This window comes from Micropterus salmoides, unplaced genomic scaffold (genome assembly GCF_014851395.1).
Source record: "Micropterus salmoides isolate LMB-PRFRI ecotype aquatic unplaced genomic scaffold, ASM1485139v1 Ms_hic_scaffold_10, whole genome shotgun sequence".
Taxonomy (NCBI): Eukaryota; Metazoa; Chordata; class Actinopteri; order Centrarchiformes; family Centrarchidae; genus Micropterus; species Micropterus salmoides.
The window spans coordinates 27,204,963-27,226,735 of record NW_024040041.1 but is presented as its reverse complement, the minus strand read 5'-3'; the positions used below and the strand labels follow the sequence as shown (position 1 = coordinate 27,226,735).

The 21,773-nt window shown below is 42.3% G+C and overlaps 1 protein-coding gene across 6 annotated transcripts in view; it reads left to right on the top strand.

Annotated features, from left to right (window-relative positions):
* The window catches only part of LOC119893448 (speckle type BTB/POZ protein), a 122,035-nt gene that overhangs the window by 5,573 nt on the left and 94,689 nt on the right, over nucleotides 1-21,773 (top strand). For 4 of the 6 annotated variants that reach the window (XM_038705671.1, XM_038705645.1, XM_038705652.1 and 1 more), the window contains exon 2: nucleotides 18,030-18,158. The exons of 1 other annotated variant lie outside the window; for it this stretch is intronic. The gene's annotated coding sequence lies outside the window, so the exon portion shown is untranslated. Of the gene's footprint in view, nucleotides 1-16,548; nucleotides 16,682-18,029; nucleotides 18,159-21,773 lie in introns of those variants that run through there. One more of the 6 variants, XM_038705627.1, reaches the window with a different exon arrangement.

Here is a 21,773-nt window from a genome sequence, read left to right as displayed (position 1 = left end):
ATCGCTTGTAAGGGAAGGCAACAAGTATTGAATTAGTTTGCATGAGAGGAGGGAAATTGAAATATGGATTGGGGTCGCAAATGCCTGCCAGTGCTATTGGCTGTTTCGGATATGGAGGATGAAATGTATTTTGTGTGTGTGTGTGTCAGTGTGTGACTGATGTAGACAGTGCCGGCATCGAATGGTTTCCCACCTTTCCTATTTTCCAATAACAAGTTGGGAGCAGGAGTGACACAGATGAAGTGAATGTTTTAAGAGGAAAGGTAATCTTAACGACAAGCCAGGTTATTCCTCACTCTCACTCAGCTTCATCTTCTGCTTCTCCTACATCACTGTTTCTGTCTAGGAGCCAGACATGAGCCAGCGCTCTCGCCATCTGCCATTTTAGATGTATTTAAATCATGCATGCATGCTGAGTTTGGACCTGTGATTGAACTGGTCTGGTCCCCGGTCTGTGCCAGTCTGCTCAACGCAACTCGTGACCCAGGGAAGCCATCTGAATGTGAATTAATGACAACACTGTTAGTTGTCATTGCCTCTAAGTCAAATCAAATTTTGCTGATATTATCTGTAGGGCTGGACCCGAATATTTGAATGTTCGAATATTTGATCGTTGGGTACACATTCGATTTTCAATTTTTGGATTCGAATATTGATTTTTAACTTTAAACTGAGTTATGACAATGGCAGTGTGGCAGTTATGGGGTTTAAGAACATTTACTAGGCTATAAAAAAAAGTTTAAAGCGAATTTTACACAATAACGTGTTGTTACTTTCCACCACCGGAAAAGGTGCTCATCGTCTACTACTGCTCGTCTACTCTCCCTGGACCCCTGCCTGGGTAATATATTCCCATGATCTTTTCTGGACCTGCTCAACTCTCAGCTACGGTTCCTTCCTGCTCTGCACTGCAGCCATTAACCTGGCTCTACAGCATCTAGTCTTCCAGTCTGCCTCGCTCTTCCCGGCTCAAATTCCGATCACTTCAACCCTGCAATAATTTTTCCTCTTTTATCCAACTCCAGTCTCCTCCCTCTTTTAGTCCTGCACTTGGGACTACTAGCCTCGCCACGAGAAAAGTTAAACACAACCTTTTGGTAATAATAACATGCTGTTATTATATGGCCTACATGTAAATAAAGAAACAGAGCACTCTCTCTTTCTCTCTCTCTCACACCTACACGCAGTCAGTCCGTGGTGCCGTCGAAGCTTCGACTATTTGCTGTTAATTACTGTCTAGCTTCGAAGCTCAAAAAATTACATTTGGGCGAACCCTAATTATCTGGCATTTAAGTCTGGAAAATGGTGACCCATCCTAATGGTTTGATTACCAGATCCAGCTCTGTCATGGCTGAAATATTATTTGATTTGGCATATGAGAATCATTCATTCTTAATCCTTTTTTAATGTTGAAGGCAGTGGGAATAATGCATTATATAGGGCGGCTGTGTCTCAGGAGGTAGAGTGGGTTGCCCGTTAATCAGGTGGCTGAATGTTAGTTTCTGTTTGAGCACTTAGGCTCAGTGAATGAATGTGTGTGAATAGTGAATGCAGATGTAGTGTAAAAGCGCTTTGAGTGGTCAAAAAAAAGACTAGTAAGGTGTTATACAAGTACGAAGCATTTATACCGAAAAGTGAAGAGAGGTCCAGTGCGACAAAGTTCAAGGCATTGCTGAAAACAAGTATGTCCAGGAAATTAAGCGATGAAGCCAGAGACGGGACTTAAGAATTTAAATTACATCAATAACTTCAGCACATAAAGAACAACATCCCAGCCAGCCTGAACCCTCGCCAGTTGCTTTCAGAACCAGATCCACAGAAATTGCCATCTCCACTGCCCTCCACTCAGCTCTCAGACACCTTGACAAAAACAACACGTACACCAGAATGCTGTTTGTTGATTTCAGCTCAGCATTCAACACAAACTCCCCGATGAAACTGATTGGCAAACCTAGCACAATGGGTTTAAATACAACACTCTGCAACTGGATGCAGGACTTCTTTTGTCGGTCACACCTCCTCCACTCTAGTTGTCAACACCGGAGCCCCCCAGGGCTGTGTGCTCAGCCCCCTCCTGTTCACGCTGTACAACCGCGACTGCATCCCCCGACATGGTGAGAACTGATGTGAAGTTTGCGGATGACACCGAGACCGAAACAGAGAGTGCACAGGGAACAACCTACTGCTCAACATCAGCAAAACCAATGAGCTAATTGTTGATTTCACGAAAAGGAGACAAAGACACACACTCCTGTCTACGTCAGTGGTGCTGAGGTGGAGCAGGTGAATAATTTCAGGTTCCCGAGAATCAGCATCACAGAGAACCTCACATGGTCATCAGAAACAGCTGTAATTCTTAAGGAAGGCCAAATCCCCACGCCAAGTTCTTGTCACGCCAAGTTCTTGTCAGCTTTTATAGAGCAGCAATAGAAAGCATCCTGACTGAAAACATCACTAACTGGCATGGGATGTGTACGGCCCAGGACCAGAGGGCTCTGCAGCGGGTGATTAAAACTGCTCAGAAGATCATTGGTACCCATCTCCCAAGCATCAGTTATATCGGTGAGGAGTTCAGAATTTCAGCTCTCATTTCCTGGTATTCACATCCAGATGTGTTAAACATCTTAGGACATATTACCATTTGTATTAGACCACAGCATTCTTAGGTGAGCAAAAGTAATGGAACAAATAATCTTAAAGTTCAGTTCTTGTTTGTTTCGGGGTGTTTCTCCCTTCAGTCTCCTCTTAAAGAGGTGAAATATATGCTCTATTGGGTTCAGGTCAGCTGATTGACTTGGCCAGTCTAAAACCTTCCACTTTCTCCCCTGATGAAGTCCTTTGTTTTGTTGGCAGTGTGCTTTGGGTCATTGTCCTGCTGCATGATAAACTTCCCGATTAGTTTCAATGCATTTCTCTGTAAATTATCAGACAAAATGTTTCTGTCCACTTCTGAATTCATTCTGCTGTGACCATCAGTTACATCATCAATAAATATTAATGAGCCTGTTCCAGAAGCAGCCATGCAGGCCCAAGCCATGACATCACCTCCACCATGCTTCACAGATCAGCTTTTATGCTTCGGATCATTAGCAGTTCTTTTCTTTCTCCACACTTTGGCCTTTCCATCACTTTGGTAGAGATTAATCTTGGTCTCATCAGTCCATAACATCGTGTTATAGAACTTTTGCGGCTCATCTCTGTACTTCTTTGCAAATTTCAATCTGGCCTTCCAACCCTTGCTGCTGATGAGTGGTTTGCATCTTGTGGTGTGGTCTCTATATTTCTGCTCTCTGAGTCTTCTTCCAACAGTGGATTGTGATCCCTTCACCCCTGCACTGTGGAGGTTGTTGGTGATGTCACTTACTGATGTTTTGGGGGTTTTCTTCACAGCTCTCATGATATTTCTGTCATCAACTACTGCTGTTTTCCTTGGCCGACCTGTTGGACGTCTGTTGCTCAGTACACCAGTAGTTTCTTTCTTTTTCAGGACATTTTTCAGGCTTGCTATGCCCAATGTTTGTCCAAGGTTTGAACTAAGGATGAAAACGTAGACTAGTCATGCAGAGCTATTTAATGTTTGGACAATCAACCTAAAAGGCAACACCTGGGCAACAAGAAACATCTGTCAGTCACATGTTCCAATCCAATAGTTTTGCTCACTTGAAAAATGGGTGGGTTCAAACAAAGGGTGGTATGTCCTGAGTTGTTCAACACATCTAGATGTGAATACCACAAAATGAGAGCTGAAATTCTGAACTCTTGTCTCATACTCATCTTTTGATCTTAAACCCAAATGCCTTCAGTGAACAACAAAAGTAAAGCAACTTGCCCTACCGTTCCAATACTTTTGGGGGGGACTATATGTTACCATACTTTGTGCTCTTGAGACTTGTGAGGGGTGTGAACATGTTCCTCTATTTTGTGATATTTCTTAGAACAACTTATTAATTAATCGAGCGATGGACAGATTATGTAATAATATTATAATTATAATTGTTGTTTGCATCTCTAAATAATAATAATAAACTTTATACTATGTGTGTTGCTTAGTGGTTTAGTGGTGGAGTAATAACTGAAAACAAGTCTCTAAAGAAAGAGCAGACAATTTAAACGACATTATAAAATTGGACATACATCTTTAAAAAGTAGTAAATAGCCTTGGTTTTCACTTTTAGCAGAGAAAAGGCTTCTTTCTAATATTTGACAGATAGTTAAAGAAATACACTAAAAGGATAGAACTTTTAGAAGGTCCTTGTCCCAACCAATTGAAATAAATCCATGCAAAGCCACTTGTAAGGGATTTGAATGGTCTAAAATTATGGGGTTCACGGGTAAGTACCACTCCAGCCTGTTTACCCCCAAACAGAAAACACTTCTGTTTCCTTGTAACAGAGAGTGGGAAAGGAGTTGCATGTCAATGGTAGGGGACTGGAAAATAGAGAGGACAGGAGTAGGCGGAGAGAGAGGGTAAGAAACATGGCTGTGAAATCGATAGTTCATACTGTTCTGAAATTGAAGTTTTTTTTTTGTCAGAAATCGTGTATAGAAGGTGGAATATGAAATAGCTTTGGTGGAGGCCCCTGATGTAAGCAGGCGTATTGATTTCCAGAGGCCGCGTCCAATTATGTTACCACCGGGTTGGTCAGTGCCCTTTAAAGGACCAGAGTGACTCAAGTGGGGCAAAATTTTGGGCATCGTCTGACTTTGCCTCGTTTCTTTCCCCCCCAAGTGGGCGGCTGTTTCTGTGACCAAAGCCGCAGAGAAAAAGTCAAGGAAATAGAGTCTGCGGTTTCCAGAGTCTCTCTGAGGACGCAGCTGCAGGATGGGAGATTTCCCCTGTTGGCAGTTCCTGTTAAGAGATTCACTGGCATTACAACATAAAAAGAAAATAATCCTCTCTCTATGTGTGGTAGAATCGGCCCGCATGTGTGTCTGTTGGCAAGTGGCTCAGAAAGAAAGAGTCTGTCTGAGTGGACCGACAGAATCAGTGTTTGTGTACGAGACAGCCTGGCTTTGTACGTCTGTATGTGCGGGTGTGTTTTGTCCCTGAACAAGGACGGGGGTTGTATGAATGTCTGCACGGCTGCAACTTGTGTTGAGGTGTATTCACACATATCCCCCACAGTTTAGCAGTTATTGTGAACAGCCAGACTTCAGCAGAGAAATTGCAGCTGTTTTAAAGCTTTTATTGCTGGAGGATTTGCAGGGTAAAATGGTCTGTAATTCCCATACTGTGCTCCCGCTGTGCTGTCCCTGCTGCTGACGCTGCTTTCATACTGGCCTAGTCTGGCTTCATGAGGAAAAGCGACAGGAGGGTATCAGCTCCCGGAACAATATAGGACACCCCCCCTTCACTCTTGAGATTTAAAAAAAAGTTTTCTGGCAATGAAAAGAAGGCTTTGCCTCTTACTCTGGCTCTCTTCCCCTTTGCTTCCTCTACAGTCACCATGTGTCCCATCTCTTCTTTCCCTTTCCTCTCCCTTACTCAACTCTCGTTCTCTCTCCAAGTAACAGGAGTCTCATGCAATATGCTATGTTTCCCCACTTGAGTGTTAATGAGGCAGATGAATATTCATTAAGAGGAAGCTGACATCGATGTGTGGTGATTGCGCAGAGGCTGTTTGTGTGCACAGGCACTGTGGTGGCCACATTTCTGAGGGATCTGTTGTGCAGCGGGTAGTCAGGGGACTCTGGGCTCCTCTGCTAATGATGCAGATGTGCGTCCCTGAGTTTTGTTTTGGTTGGTGATTGTAGATGACCCCTTCCCAAGGCCTCTCCTTTCTCCCCTGGTGGTTGCTGGCAGAGCTTAAGTTTAGCCTCCAGCTGCTGGTGGAGGACAGCCAGATAGCCGAGACTGAGAAGAGCAGCTACCTCTCAGTCTGCTGTCTACACTCCTCCTCCTCCTCTTCCTCCCTGTGCTTCTGGCTTGTGACAAACAGATGCCATGGGCTGCATCTCTGGGGATAATCTCTATACTTTTTATTGTACTTCTTCCTCTTTCTTGCTACCTCTCCATCTTTTCTGTGTCTCTAGCATTTTCTTTCTTGGAACATATTGTGCTGTGATGTCTACAGCTGCCAGCACTACGTTTTGAAGGACATATGAGAAAGCATCCTGCCCCTTTTAGCAGCATGATACGTGCTCGTCAAGTCTCATGCATTGCCATTTCCTCATGTGCTCTCTACGCCCCCCGCCACACTTTTTTCATTGTCAGCTTTGTTCTGCTCTTCAAATTCTCTTCCAACAGTCCCTATAGTAATCTCTCACGTTCTCTCTCCTCTCTTTTGCTTTGGCAGCCCCTCATTAGCATTTTCTCTCTTACGTGTCATCCTATTCTTCCTCTTCTCTCTCCACTGTCTTCCGCCTAAAGCCTTTGCTGCCCCCCTTTCCCTCTCTTATTTGCCATTACTCCCTTTTTTCCCGCTCAGCCTCCCTCTTTCCTCTCTTGCTCCTCTGTAAGATATCCGACCCCTGCGGTGTACCTCTGAAGGAGCTCCTATGGTTCCGTTAAACATCTGTAAAATCTTTGATCTCCCACCAGCCATTTTCGACAGGAGGCGATGTGTGTTTATGTCTGCTGCACAAGGTGGAAATGTGTGTTTTTCTGTCTCATGCTGTTTGTACTTAGCAACCTTTAATTTGGGAAAGGTGAGTCTGTCAGTGCTGTAGAGGAGGACATATAGTCCGACTGGCTCCTTTTTTATGTCTGGTATTCTGTGACATAATAGAGGCCTTCCTGCTTCTCTGTGCTCTTGGCCTCCCTGTGTTCATGAAAACGGTCGCACTGCCACTTAATATTGTCATTTCCAGTCTAGCAGGCTTCCATGCTGATTCTCATGAACCCACATATCCTTCCTGCAGGTAGGGAAAGGGTGCAGGCTGGCCACTATATCAGCACCCTGACTGTAAGGCTGCAGGGAGCCCTCCGTCTTCATAAGTTCACTTACCAGATAGGCACACCCCAGTCACCGCTACTAGACTTACCTCATGTGTCTCCATTACATGTTAATAACAAAGCTGTGATGGTGACTAGAATTGGCGCTCCATGTTATACCATGTTAAGAAACAACAACTGCTCAAATCACACGTGGAACATGCTAGAAATGTGTTGATTATCTCTAAAAAATGAGAAAGCCATCAGATTTATTTCAGTGTGTCCCACAGGTTGGCAGTTTTTGACAGTAAACCGTTGGCAGTCATTTCATAGTAAGCTAATGAGAATAACATTAGCTAAAGTGTAACTGGAATATTGCTGCTCCATTTACTTTATTGTGAGAAGTGAGGAGCAAATATACAGCTAATAACAAATAGATTAACTTCTGAACATCTTGTACAGGCTGCCGTTATTTCAGCTTGCTGGTTTGTCTTTATATTACTTTAATTTAACACTGGGAAATAGACCAACATATATGTATACATTAAACGTGTGTGTGTGTGTGTGTGTGTGTGTGTGTGTGTGTGTATGTAAACAGCTGATAAATGAGGAAAAATCACCTCCTGAGCAACAAAAAGCTAAAGTAAACACAGACTCTTTGTTCCGCTCTGCAGGAGCAATGAGTTTATGTTTGGTAGTTCACTGTCATTGTAGTGATTTATTATCATTGTTGATTAATCTGTAGAATTCTTTCTAAATAAAATGTCAGAAAATGGTGAAAAATGACCAACTTAAAGCCCAAGGTGACATTTTCAAATGTTCAACAGTCCAAAACCCAAACTTATTCAATATTTAGTGGTATATAAGAGAATATCAGCAAATCCTCACATTTCAGATGCCGGGACTAGGGTTGATAAATAACTAAATTAATGAATGTGTCATCAAAATATTTGCTTTTCTGTCATTGTTTCAGCTTTATTTCAGTGTTTAACAGCATCTATTAGTCTGCGCTTGAAATCTGCTTTAGCCAAATCGGAATTAAGTCAAAACTAACCGAGTTATCCGTTGTAAATGTAATTTGAGTAAAATCACCTCTGCCTATATTTATTATGGTCACAGGATTATGTTAAGCTCAATAAGTTGTAATGCTGTCTGAACCTTGGGTGCTAATCAGTGATACACCCTGCTGTTTCTGTCCTGCCATGTGACATCTCAGGGTTGTGCTGCAACAGCTGAGGATTCCTGTCTTCTTTACATTGTCCTCCACCGTCTCTGTGCCGTCCTTGCCCTGTGTGCCCCCTCGCTTTCCTTGGCCCATTGCTGATCAAAGCCCCTTTGAGGGTGCTGAGCGGGTCTAGGTCTGGTACTGATTTGATGATATGTGTATGTCTTCAGGATCTTCCCTTCTTGTGTGATTAGACAGCGTGTGACAGGAAGCTTCAGCCCCATCAGCTCACATTAAGCCCCAGCGCTGCCGTTTTTATCCTTTAATGTTGCACCTTCCTCACCAGCCGAATCAATTATCAGTGATTATGTTAGTGTCAAAGTCTTTAGCGCCGGGCTGAGCCCCACCGCCGCCACCTCCTCCTCTTTGTCGCTGTGTGGCCCAGAGGCCCAACAGAAGCCACACTACGCTGATCCCCAGTCAGAGCACTGCTGCTGCAGAGGGACAGCTTTACAGACAGCTCTAAGTTTAACCTTCCTCCTCAACAGTGGTGTGACAACGCAAGGAGAGTTTATTATGCCTGACAAAACTCCCCCATGTAGGTTCCCCTCAGTGAGAAAGCTGCATAGCGATTAGCCCTATCACGTTCAATTGTGGATGTAGCTGTCAGAGCTGGCTTGGTGGTTATGTTGTGTCCTTGGATTGTACATCGTTGCACATTGCTTGAAAAAATGTTTTGTAGTCTAAGTAATAAGAGATCACAGAGCCTTTGCTGCACCACACTTGTATTAGAAGTTTCTCATAATCTCTCCTCCACACTTTCCAAAGTATCCCATCTCTTTCTCTCATGGCTTTCCTCAGAAGTACACACTCGGCCTTGGATTTACACAGTGCATAGTGTGTGTGTGTGTGTGTGTGTGTGTGTATATATATATATATATATATATATATATGTATATGTGTGTGTGTGTGTGCGCGTATTATTGCGACTGCAACACACTGGGCAGCGAGGCGGCTCATTAAAAACCCCTCTCGCCTGCAGGGTCACGGCTCTGGCTTTTCCACCTTTTGTGGATGTCAATGCGCTGACACACACACGTTCATACACCTTCTAGAGTCACAAAGCTGCAAATGTAAAAGACACATAAACATTCACTTGTGCACTAACAACTGTTTGCTCGGGGTGTCTTTTCAAGTAAATAAACATCAACTGCTCCATCATGTTCCCTACCTCCTTTCTGTTTACCTGTACTCAACCAGTCAGTATGGTTCCTGTTCCGCACAATACCCAGATTTGCTGAGCTCTGACTCTAACTAGTCTCTCAGCAAACACTTTTTCTCTCCTCACCCTTGTTAAGCTTTTCGTTTTTATCCAGCACTGTCAGTCACTTTACATGTTAAAATGTCAAATGTGCAGATTAGGGCTGACCTCAAATATTAATAATAATTTTGGTGATATGGGGGTGCTCAACATCTGATTTTACATAGATCTACCAGTTTTCTCTCAATAAGTTAATATACAGCCTATTACAATACACATTTAATCGTTTAATGCTGTAAATAAACATGTAAAAAGAAAAAAAAACTTCCAATAAATGTTTTTAAAGTGCGTGAATAAAACCAAATTTCTAACCCTAACCCTGGGTCGTCAGTGTGCATGTGTATGCGTAGTATGTATGTGTGTAGTGGCAGGAGAGACGGAGCCCCAACTGGTGTTGTGCCGAGTTGTCCGCACCTCTTGAAATAGACCCGCGAGGAACCGTGACGTGCATGCAGTTGTCAGCAGTACGGCAAAAACTCTGCATAAGACCGGTGAATGGCAGGTTAGAGAGAGAAAATGGTCAACAATCAGCCTCACTTTAGCTTCGGCTCGCAATCGCCGCCCACAAAAACACACGATTCGACTATCAGTCGACTATAGGTAGGACTTGACGATTCTGATTCGACTATGTCTAAATCCTTAGTCAGGGACAGCCCTAGTGCAGATTTATCAGCTGATTTATCCAAACTCAGAGTCACTTGCATCCGTACAGCCAAATCATTTTTCACATTTGTTTCACTAATTTTCACAGGCATATAGAGTGATATGCTTGCTCTGTATTAGGGCTGCATGGGCGAAATGGCCAAAAAGTAATATCCCGATACCCTTAGGCAGAATTCCGGTATATAATATATCTGTATTATTGATTGGCAGGATGGGGAGGGAGCAGTTTTAGCGGGCATGTTTTTACTATTTTTGGTAACTTAGCTTGTTTCTTATTTTACTGTTTTAATTATACTTCATTCTCCATCTTAAGTCTCACACACTTATTGAAATTGCCTCCTTCAGTTCTTTGAACTCACAGACCTAACGTCTCCGCTGCAAACACGTCAGCGTTCCCCGCTTCTTACGCCGTTTCCATTACCAGTACCAGCTCGACTCGCCTTGACTCTACTTGACTCGGTTTGGCCGTCCTCCGTTTTCCATTGCAGATAGCACCCAGAGATAGCACGCCTCAGTGTAGCTGGTCGTCATAGTGACACCATTCACAACTGCCGCGACGTAATGTTCAATGTGACACACACCAGCGACGCACAAACAGCTGTCTCTTGATTTTAGTTTAAACGTTTCAACATTACTCAGAATGTAAGGACAGAGGTGATATGAAAAAGGTACCTGGTAGCAGATATAAGTACAACTTTTACACAATGGAAAACCATAAAAAGGTGAGTAGAGTCCATAGAATGTAGTCGAGGCAGGTACCCTGCAGTGGAAACGGGGCTTTACCGTCTCTTTCTCCCTGTATGTCCACTTTGGTGACTTTCTTCATCAGTAGTTGGCTAGGCTGTATAAAGACCTCCCGTGATTCCTTTCACAGCAGCAGCTGAGCTGCATGTTGAGGAGGCGTGTTGATGACGTAGCCTATCAAAACAAAACCAACGTGGCCGCTAACGAATAACATCTGGCTGGTGTGTTCCCTGTCGCTTTACCTGGTCCACTCTTGTAAAATATCCACAGTGTCCATCTTGTCTCTCCATCTTGTTAGAGACTTTGTAACGTAATCACTGTGTTTCTCTGATAAATGCTATAATTTATCACCTAACCTGGGCAGACCACCGAAGTAGGAAACTGAACACTGAATGAACCGTGTTTTTCTATTGACAAGCCAGTGTGGACCGGCACTGTGTCTTCCTCCATCTTGTTAGAGACTTTGTGAGTAGACGGCTGCATGCAGACGCAGAGGGAGGGGCGGGGCTGTGCGGTGAGAGAGAGAGAGAGGAGCTAACTCTGGCAGGACTTTACGGAAACATTAATTAACTGAACATCAAACTTTATCGGTATAAACGGTATTGTCTAATTTCATATCTAAATTATATCAGTATACCTCATATACCGATAAACCGCCCAGCACTACTCTGTCGGTCGTAAAAGTTGCAACACTAGCAGGCAGAGGTGGACAAAAAAACAAGTTCACTCATATTTTAGTCGATAATATCTATCCATTGAAATATGCCCAAATCGGCTCTGAAGTAAATACTTTAGATTGGTTCAGGACATTTCTGTAACAGCTTGAATTATGCTTTTTGCTGTTGTCTGCTCTGCAAGCTGGTGTCCGAACTTTGTAGTTCAACAAGACCAACTGAGCTATTGGTCTTGTTGAAGTAGAGCAATAGAGTACTGACTCTTAACAGGAGATTTGATGTAGCGGATTGTGTCACACCAACTTCAGAAGAATCTCCCAGTTAAACTGCCAGTTAAAGTGTGCAAAGTAAGCATGCTGTACCTGTTATTTCAATGTGACGGATACATTTAATCAACAGGTTGTAGTTGCAGGTTGTAAACATTAATTGGGCTACCACTAAAGTAGGCTAGTGTTTCCTCCTTCTCAGCCCAACAAAAGGTAAAAACAGTTCTTTGAGATCAGATTTGGATCCAATAAGCAGATTTATTACTCAAATTTACTCAAATTTACTACATTCAAATTTGAGAAAATGTTGTAGAACCTCAACCCTAATGCTGGGGCCACACAGCCTGTGTGAGTAGCGTATGTGTGTCGCGGAGGCTCTTGCTTTTAATTTTGGCGCACATGTTAACCTGCTTTTGCAATTTGAAGACGACACCTTTGACTGGGAGCTGGTGATGGGGATTTAGATCAATAGATTGACAGAAAAAATAATCATTTGATTAATTGATAATGACAAAAATATATTAATAACTAATTAAGTCCAATCCTCCAGAAAAGCCAGCTATTTACTGGAGATGAAAGCTGCAGTCTAGCTTATGCCTTTGCATTAGTGGAGCTCTCTGTGGAAATAAATCAGCGGTCAGGTCTGAAGTTGCCAGTTAGGATTAGAGGTTTTAAATTCAGCTGCTGTGGTTCTTTACTTGACAAGCCTCCGCTGTTGACAGTGGTTTGAGGCTTTTAAGATCTAACATGTCCGGCTGCTATCTAAGATTGTTTCTTTGACTCGCTGTCGACCTCCCTGCCTCTCCGTCTGCCCCTCCTCTCCTTCTTTACGTTACCCAGTGTTGAGTGGGGGTAAGGAGAGATAGTAATCTGCTGTAGCCTTGGCACTCTCTCGCACTCTGGTCTCATTGAAGAAGATTGATGGCCCTCTTTCTGGAATAGCTGTTGTTTTGGATGGCAAGAGAAAAAGATGGAGGCAGAGAAGTGGATTTAGAATGAAAAACTGAGCTAGGGAGGCGGAGGGAGGGCAGGCAGTATAGGGGGAAAGCGAGAAATGTAGGGGGGTGAATGATAGTTGTAAAAGATGGAAAATGGAAGAGGAAATGTCATGTGGAGGAGCTTGAGAGCTCATTAAATTTAGTTTGTATTTTATTGAGTGAGAGTATGCATCCACCTGTGATTGGTTTCAGATTTACACATCATTCTTTTTTCTGATGCACACATGAGTTATGGAATTGGCTGCACTTAGTTTGCATGTCAGCAGGATTATATTTAAATGTCAGCTTTTCTCTCAGGATGCAAAGGAGCCTGGGACGCACTTTGATGGAAACGACTTTGTACATGTCTCATGTTTCTGTTGCATTACAATGCTGTAGCCTTTAAGCCTTTAAGGTATCTGGCGTCCACTATTAGTAGTCCCTGCTGCATTGCCAGGGGGAATTAGCGGCCCTTCATCCCTCGTCATGATGGGTGTATTGCTCAGTGCCTGTGTGTGGGCGGCACTGGGTTGATTGGCTGTGATGACAGTTATGCTCTTAATTGTGTCAGTTATTCTTCCTCTGTGGCTCTTTTTGGAAGTAGTGAAGCGCTTGATGTAACCCCCCTGGCGTTTTGTTCCTGTCTGCATATTGGTCTTTTTAAGTCTGTGCAGGTTTTAGGAGCGGTGAGATGGAGAAGAGCAAGTCTTTCTTCCTATTTAATTCTCTCTTCTTTTGAGAGCAGAATTGAGTCTGATATTTTTTATATTCTTTGGGCTACCCCCATCTATCCATGTCCCTCTCTGCCCTCTGCTTAATTTGTCTTCTATCCCTTTAGTGTGTCTCATTTTTTTGTTCCTCTGTTTCTTGACTATTGTTTGAGCTGCTGTTCCGTTTCTTTCTCTCTCTGTCTCTCTTGCTGTTTCATCAGCCTGTTGTAGTTCGACCTATCTTTCATCCTGCCTCTCCCCCCTCTGTGTCTTGTCGGCTTTTCATTTTTCTGCTTTCCATTTTCTCTGCTCTTGTATTTTTGTTTCCCACCTCCCTGTCTGGCAGCATTTTCCTGCCGGACAGACAGTGCTATCTCGTGATGATCAGACATTGCTGGGGTCAACCAGTCAGGCCTACGTGGCATGACTGGCTGGATTGTCTATTCTCATCTGTCATTGTCTTAACTGACCACTTGAGACTGCCAGAGTCATTGGAGGGCAAACGACAAAGGACAGAAAGACAGGAAGGGCATGGAGGCTGGGTCCCATCCTGCTCATCCAAACCGTTGATGGGGTTGTTACAAGCTCCAGGTCATACCTCATTTCCGGTGGTCCCAATTCAGTATCACACCTCTGACTGAATACAGAAAGTGTTTGATTATCATTTTTAGTTGCAAAAGTGGAACAATGAGAAAGGAAGCAGAAGATATTGAAGTTGGGGACATTGTCATTACTGTGCTGATCATTATATCATGATATAGCATTATAGGGGGCAGCAGAAACAAGCTGTGAACACAACACTGACTCATTATTATGTTTTATGTTGATATGGAGAACGTGTTAGCAACAATAGCATTCACCAGAGTTGTGCTTCTGGAGGTTGTAAGTTCAGTAGTCTCCACCAACCTTTGAGGGAAATATCTGTCTCTTCTATTTGTCTCAGCTGCTAAATAGTCTATTATATTCACCTGCTAGTAGCTGACAATTGTATGTCTACCATTTAGTGCTTGGCAGGTAGGCTGCAGTTATTTTTGTAGAGCTTTTTTGCTGAAGTAATTAAAAAAATTGAAATGAAAATTAAAAAAATTACATTATGAGAGCAGTGAGAGTGAACCAAAACCAGAGATCCACCGATTGCAATTTTCTTGGCCATTCCCGATTTTTTTTTTCTTTCTAAGAACTATAATTGACAGCATACACGAAATTTTAAAACTTTTCTTTAATGGAAAATAAACCTCTATTACTGCAGCATAGTAAAACACTGACTTTTAAACCATTACATAAATAATTGAAATTATCCTATACTTCTAGTAGGTTATTTCTAGTGCCTGACCTATATGGGATTGTTAAGTCCGATACCGATTTTGATATTTGAGGATTTTAAAATCCGATAGCCGATGTATCGGCCGATATTCTTTTTCCCCTTATTTTAAGAAACGCATAACATAAACAAAGATTATCCCTAACATTGGTTATGTTGAGACTTCACTAAGATACCATGACATAATGCAGTTAAAAAATAAACTTTTATTGTTAGAAATAGTATTTTGAACAAAAGTACAACAAAATATATTAAAATTTTGATAAAAGAGTCATATGCATAAAACTACAGTAAGCAACTCACCGGGATCACTGAGTGTGAGAGCTACCACGAGCTAATCACCGTAGTTGCGGCAGAGCCGCTCTGGTAGACTGCGGTCAGCTGATGTTTTGTTCTGTGGTGCTGCAGTGTTGTTAACTGAGGAGCTACAGCGCGCCCTCTGGTGGGCAAACTATACAACACTCATGACATGAGGGAAGGATCCGACTCTCTGTTTCTCTTTTTTAATAGTCATATATTAGCTTATATCGGCCGATAATATCTGCAAAACGATAGATTGGTCGGGCTCTAGTTATTTTTTATCTCTCAATTTTAATTCTACTTAATTTGCCACCTTATTTTATTGTTTGCTCACAAACTGATTTAATCAGCTCACATAGCTTTTCCGTTCAGACACACATGCACACACCTATACCTGTTTTGCTCTGTCTCTCTCTCCCTGTGTCTGCTATGTTGACTTTTTTCAGCGGTTTTAAAAAGTTAGACAAAAAACACAACTAGCATTTTGGATTTTTCCACTCATGTTTTCACAGCAGCAGGTGAGCCACGTGTGCAGTCTTGTTGTTAATAACGTTGCCTATCTAAATGTTAAAGACCAACGCTGTGCCGAATGACATCGGCACCAACAGCTGTGTTCACTGTTGCTTTACCTTGTCCATGCTTGTAAAATATCAATGGTTTTCTCTTGGCCTGCCCATGTAAAGTCTGTGTGGGAAACACCTTATTTTCGCCTTACAGGTATTTCAAATTGCGAGTACTGTCTTCTTCACTCACTATGAAGAACTTCCATGCTAACGGCATATTTTAGCTCCTGAGTTTGTGTGACTGTGACAGTATTCTGTGTCTGTGCCGCTGTGCATGACGCGAAACATCATGCTGTGCAGCATCCGTGTAAATTTGACCGGCACACAATCAGACACATGACACTAATCGGCCCCAGTCACCGGTCCATCAATTGGTGCATCCCTAACTAAAACAATATGCTGAAAGCCAAAAGCTCTGCAGAACTGAGGAGAACTGCAGAGTTGCGTTATAATTCTCTCTGGAGTCCTTACTACAGGCGCCCCGTTTCACAGACAAGTTATCATGTGATCCATTGTTAATATAAAAACACATTTATTATAGCTACCATAAAGAAAGAGACCCTTAAAATACTTATTAGTGATTAGGGATAGAAATCTATTCTTATTCTTATTGTTCCAAATGATCTGATGTCTGGCATTATTGAGCTCTGACTGGGGCTGCAACAAGTTGAGGAAGCTGAGACTGGTAGGGTGTCTGTATTCATGTAGAACAGTGATGAGGCTTCTGTGCCAAAGCTGTGCAGTCATCTGAAAATATCCAATATTCTCTGTAGCTATGGTAGAGTAAGCTATATACTGCATTTTGTAATGGTGAATGTGATGTAAGACCACGAGAGAAAAAAGGATTACTGAAGTTACAGTCTAAACTTTGATTGCTGAAAATCACAATCAAAAGCCAGAAAGATTGTGATTTATCATGCAGGTGGAGTGTCAGGCAGGATGGTCAGTCCCCACTTTGCCTGTTGAAAATGTTTTATTAAACTAGGCTCAATAGATTTTTTTTAAATGGGGCCTATTGATCTGGGTTGCGTCTATTTTGTTGTCATGTTTGGACTACAGTCTGCTTTGTTGAGTGAGTAAGAAGGATCACATATTAATTTCAGGTGAGCTATTGATCAGACGGTCTTGGTCCCATACACACATCACACAGCCAGGCTGCCTTTTTGACATTTCTTTCAAGGCTCCACGTCTGTATTTTGCATCTGATTGACATTTCCTTGGTATGTGTAAACATGTGGATCTTAAGATATTTCATTCAGTCATCTCCTCTCTCTCTGAGGTAAAAGCCCACAGGCATTTTGGATACTGGTCATGAATACAAACAGCTTAATTGTAAAAAGTAGCCTATTCTTTCTTCAGTACGTCTGGGCCAAATGTAAGTTAGCGTTTAGTCTTTTAGTTAATGTCATAATTTATTTAACTTCTGAGGCTTGTAACTGACTTTTCTTTAGCTGTTGTCATAGTTTAAAGTCATTCATGCCTTTTTTAAATTCAGCTTTGTGCTTTATGAGCTGGTTATAAAAGAAAATTAACACAGATCTAGTTCAAATGTCTTAAATGTCAGGCATCTTTATGGATTGGCTGAATTATGAGCCCAAAGAACATCATTGTGGCTGTTTAGCTTTAGACATTTGTTATAATCCACAGACCTTTCTAGAATAATGGTTGGCCAAACGCAACCAGCTGGCTCTGTGAAATCCTGTTTGTCTGTGGTTGGCAGGCTTGTGGAGTATGAGTAAGCGTCCTCGGTCATGTTTATTTAGGTAGAGGTGGTATTTGAAAGAGAATTAGACTTGGAGGATTTTAATGAGACTGCCAGTGCATACCTCTATGCTGGAGTTGAGTGCCACTGTGGGTCTGTTCTATCAGATGGTTGTACTGTCTCTGTGGGCCCTTTATACATCGCATTAGCATGCAGCATGTACATCTGAATTATATCCACAAAGATTTTTATCCATATTTATGGGTCAGTGTAAATATACCCCAAAAAGTATTAAGGAAGCATTAAGCTTGCTTTGAATCTTATTGATATAAGCTTTTGATTTGTTATAATGAGATTGAATTCCTTCATGGCTCTGTTTACACCTGTAGCTTAGTTTGCGGTTTGGATACAGTCCAGATACAGTTTGTGTTTGGATTAGTGTTTTAATGCTGGGTGTAATTACGTAAGGAGTCCCTGTCCCACTTTGTTCCGCCTCGCTGTGTAAACCTCACCACAGTCTTGGTAAAACATGTGTCTTTGTAATATCTTGTCACACAGACACACACGCAGGCACACACACTCTATCTCAACAGTGTTTTGCATTCAAGTCTCCTACATAACAGATGCGCACACAAACAGTCAACTTGACAAGGAGTCTCTTGCAAGAATATGATAAGGCACTGGCTCACACCCACACTCACTCTCACAACTACAGTCTTGTTGATTCTTTCTGCTGTTTGCGTTTGCAGCTTGCCAAGAAGCTCAGGCAGACATGCAGTACTGACAAACCTACTGACAGAGAGAACTGACGGACAGAGTCCAGCTGGCGAGTCATGGCAGCAGCGAGCGGAACAGATGTGCGGGGGACTTTGATCTAGGTGAGCATCAAGTGGGGTGAGGATCTGGGGGAGGGAAGTGGGGGTGTCGGTCTGTACCAATATTAGGAAATGGCAAGTATACTGTTGAAAGGGGCCTGAAAATGGTTTCTGTTGGTCCTCAAGGCCTTTGAACTAACTTGTAACTAGTGTATTTTATAACTGTTGCAGTCTTCCTGATGTGATGTGTTCTGCACTGATTTGTCAGCCCAGACAAATATTGTAATAGGTTTAGGTTTAATTTGATTTACATGTTTATTTATTTGACATTCTATGTTCTTTTGAATTCTATATTTGGCTAAAGTTGTCTTCAGTAGTCTACTTTATAGATCTGCAGGTGCAGACATGTCATGGAAAATAACAAACCCTAAGTTGCAGGTCAGTAGTTTGTCTCAAGAGAACTACATATTGCTTTGCTTTTTGAAATGCATACACCAGTTGTGAGATGTTTAGGGTTGACCGTTAGAGTGGGTAAGAGGAAACTGATGGTCCAGAATGAGAAATCAGGTAGATGGTTTGAATAGAAAACACAAACCTTCGAAAAGAATGAAGGTGACAGAAGATCTAAAGGCTACCAGTGGAGGAATACCAAGTAGCAAGAGAACAGAGGATGCAGCAGACACTTGATCATCTAAATGGCAGCAGCTGTGTAAGAAGTTTCAGGTGGCATTCAGCCGTCATTTAAAAGTGGAAGTTGCACCCAGTTTTACAATACAATACAATTCTAAGAGTGAAAAAAGAGGAAGGAGATCAGGATTCAAGAAGGGAAATTGAGGGTGGAGGCATGGAGGATGTGCTAACATGAGAGGCAAAAAAGAACAATAAAATATATCCTTCAGGGGATATTATGTGGGCCTGTGAGTTCCATGCCTCCCCTGAAAACTTTTCCATGTTAATTAGGTAATGTAAAACTAGCAAGAACAGCAAGACGGCAAGAAAGCAAGAGCAAAAGCTAGATGAAAAGGCAGTGTAAAATAGCACAGTCTATTCAGTTAGAGGCCATAAGACACATTTCTTCGTGTGCTGAGAGGAGAAAATAGTAAATGATAGTGCATTATTGATGTGACATATTGGCTTGCTGGTGTGTACAGGTTTGTCTGCTGTTTCACTGCTTCATAAAACGTTTAACAAAGTGAATCTATCGTTTCAGTTTAATAGGTAAATGTAGAGCAAATGTAGACACACGAGAAATTTCAGGACACAGTGCAAATCTATTCTCCATGTTCCCATATGTTTGGAGCGTGATTTACCTTCATATATTCAGAGTGAAACTAGCATTTCACCTGGCAGTGTCTTCTAACATCAGCGTTGCTGCATATATCCATGAAAATTAAATCTGTGTGTAGGATTTGTTGAGAAATGCTGGGATATTTTAATCACCCCCTTTCTAGATTATCGTACAGACAGAGCATCATGCAGAATCAACATGAAAATGGTTTTGCAGATGTACGTGAGGCAGTGCTTGTGATATTGGATTTCCTGGCTGTGACTTAATTTCTGTTCTCTCAGGAAACTCAGAATAGTTTCAGTATTGAAAATGATGAAAACCACTGTGTGTGTGTCTTGTTTTTGTTCAAGACTAGATGTGTGTATCCTGTGTGTATGCCTGTAGTGTACAAGCGAGTGAAAGACAGTCCTTGCTGACCCTGCAGTTACAGCCAATTTGCTGTGATCACAGTGACAAGTGTCTCCATATGGATACTTAGTAATTAGCTAAGAAGAGATGGAGAAAAGTTGGAGTTGGTGGGGCATTAGAGGACCTGTCAGAGGGACATCTTACCCCTTCCCCCGCCCCACCAGCTCTGTCAGTGGGCTAGTCTGTCCCCCCCAGTCACTTCAATTACACTTGCCTGCTTCAGTTAATTGAAGCCACTTCAGATCAGTCAGAAGAACTGGACACCTGCACAGACCACCGCGCTCACTTGACCTGTCAGTCACTACTGCCAGTTGCCTACCACACACAGCCACATCCTACCACATTTCAAACATCAGGTCACAGCAGGGATCCCAGAGAGATGCATAGGATACTCCCACACAACCCCAGCTCACTATATCTGTCCCAATTGTGGTCTAAGCCAGAGTACATTTGCACCTGTCTGTTCTGAAGTGTATTTAGTTTCTGTTATTTCGACAGGTGAGAGCAGAGGCTTTTAAACTATAAAAATAACTACACAACAACATCCAAAAATGTGTACCTCAAGTGAACAAGGCAATGTATTAGGAGTTAGAACTTCATCTACAAGAAATAAGCCTGGTAGTTTTATTGTTGTAAAGAGACTGATGTTGTCATCTGATTTCCAGCACTTACACATGCTTGAAAAGCCAAGACAAACAAATTGAACCAAGAACAAATTTGTTCTTAAGATGCAGACAATACAATTCTAAACTGCACAATAGAGCAGAAAAGAAGTGTTGAAGATCAGTGCAAACAAAGAGCCAAGACTGCAAGTCCACAAAGCTCAGCTAAAGTGACACAGACAGCAGTTGGATTTGTTTTGACTAAATTGTCCCCCACATGGCTTTTGTTGATAGATTGCAGCAGAATTGAAAATTGTGTATGGTTATCATAAAGGCAACCAATGCATGAATGCAACAGAAAAACTGCTTGCACTCAGATTTGGACCACAACAAACTGAATGGGGTGTGGTTTCATTATTCACAATTCTCTTTTTATATGGACAGAACACATGGTTAGATGCACAACCATCAAGTCCTCATACCTAAAGGACAACATGTATTTGTTTGTCATTACCTTCCATGTCAAAGTCACCAACCATTTATTTACTACTGTGACATCAAGAGGTGGCTTCTTAGAAAATGTTCTTGTAAATGTAAGCATGCAGGTTATTGTAGGATTTGGAACAAACAAGCAATGCTGTGTTTTTTTTCTGGTGAGGACAATCTCACAGTTCTCCTGGAGCAGGCAAGTGGCTCAGTGCCTTGTTCACTGACACATCAGCAGGGCTGACCTGCACCTTAAGGTCCACTAGTTGTGGGCTTGTCGCTGCAACACCTTGTTGCCCTAAAAGGGGAGACATGTATATTTGACATCCTACAGGAATTGAGCAAAGTTTAATACTTTCCTCCTGAATATAATGCTCCTCTGTTGGTTCTGCAGTACTGCTTTCCATAACACTGAACACTAGGGATGTGTGAAGTAGAACCACAGGGGAATAGATTTTGACACAACCCACTCGGGAGTGAACGTCTCAAATGAGAAGTGGAGCTTGTGTATTGTTTTAAATGCCAGGCTTCTCCTCATTTGGTGCGCTGTCTTGTGCGAGCCTTTAGTTGTAGTTCAGTCAGCTGACATTTAATGCTCAGCCATTACATACCCTGCTGCTGCTTTAGTATAGGACTAGTTGTTAGCACCATGAATATGAACAGACAGATGTGACAGCTGGCCAGCCATATGTGACAAGCCTTTTAGATCTTTATGCCTTAATTATTCCCTCCCTTGGGACCAATATGGGCATTTTAGATCTTAAAACTCAGACCTTACAAACTGCCAGCCTCCAGTTGGCATTGTGTGTCTCTTGGCAACCTCCGAGCAGACCCTGAAAGGTGCTTGATAACTGCTCACAGCTAAATTCATTTCTGTCAGCAGTGTGTGGTGCG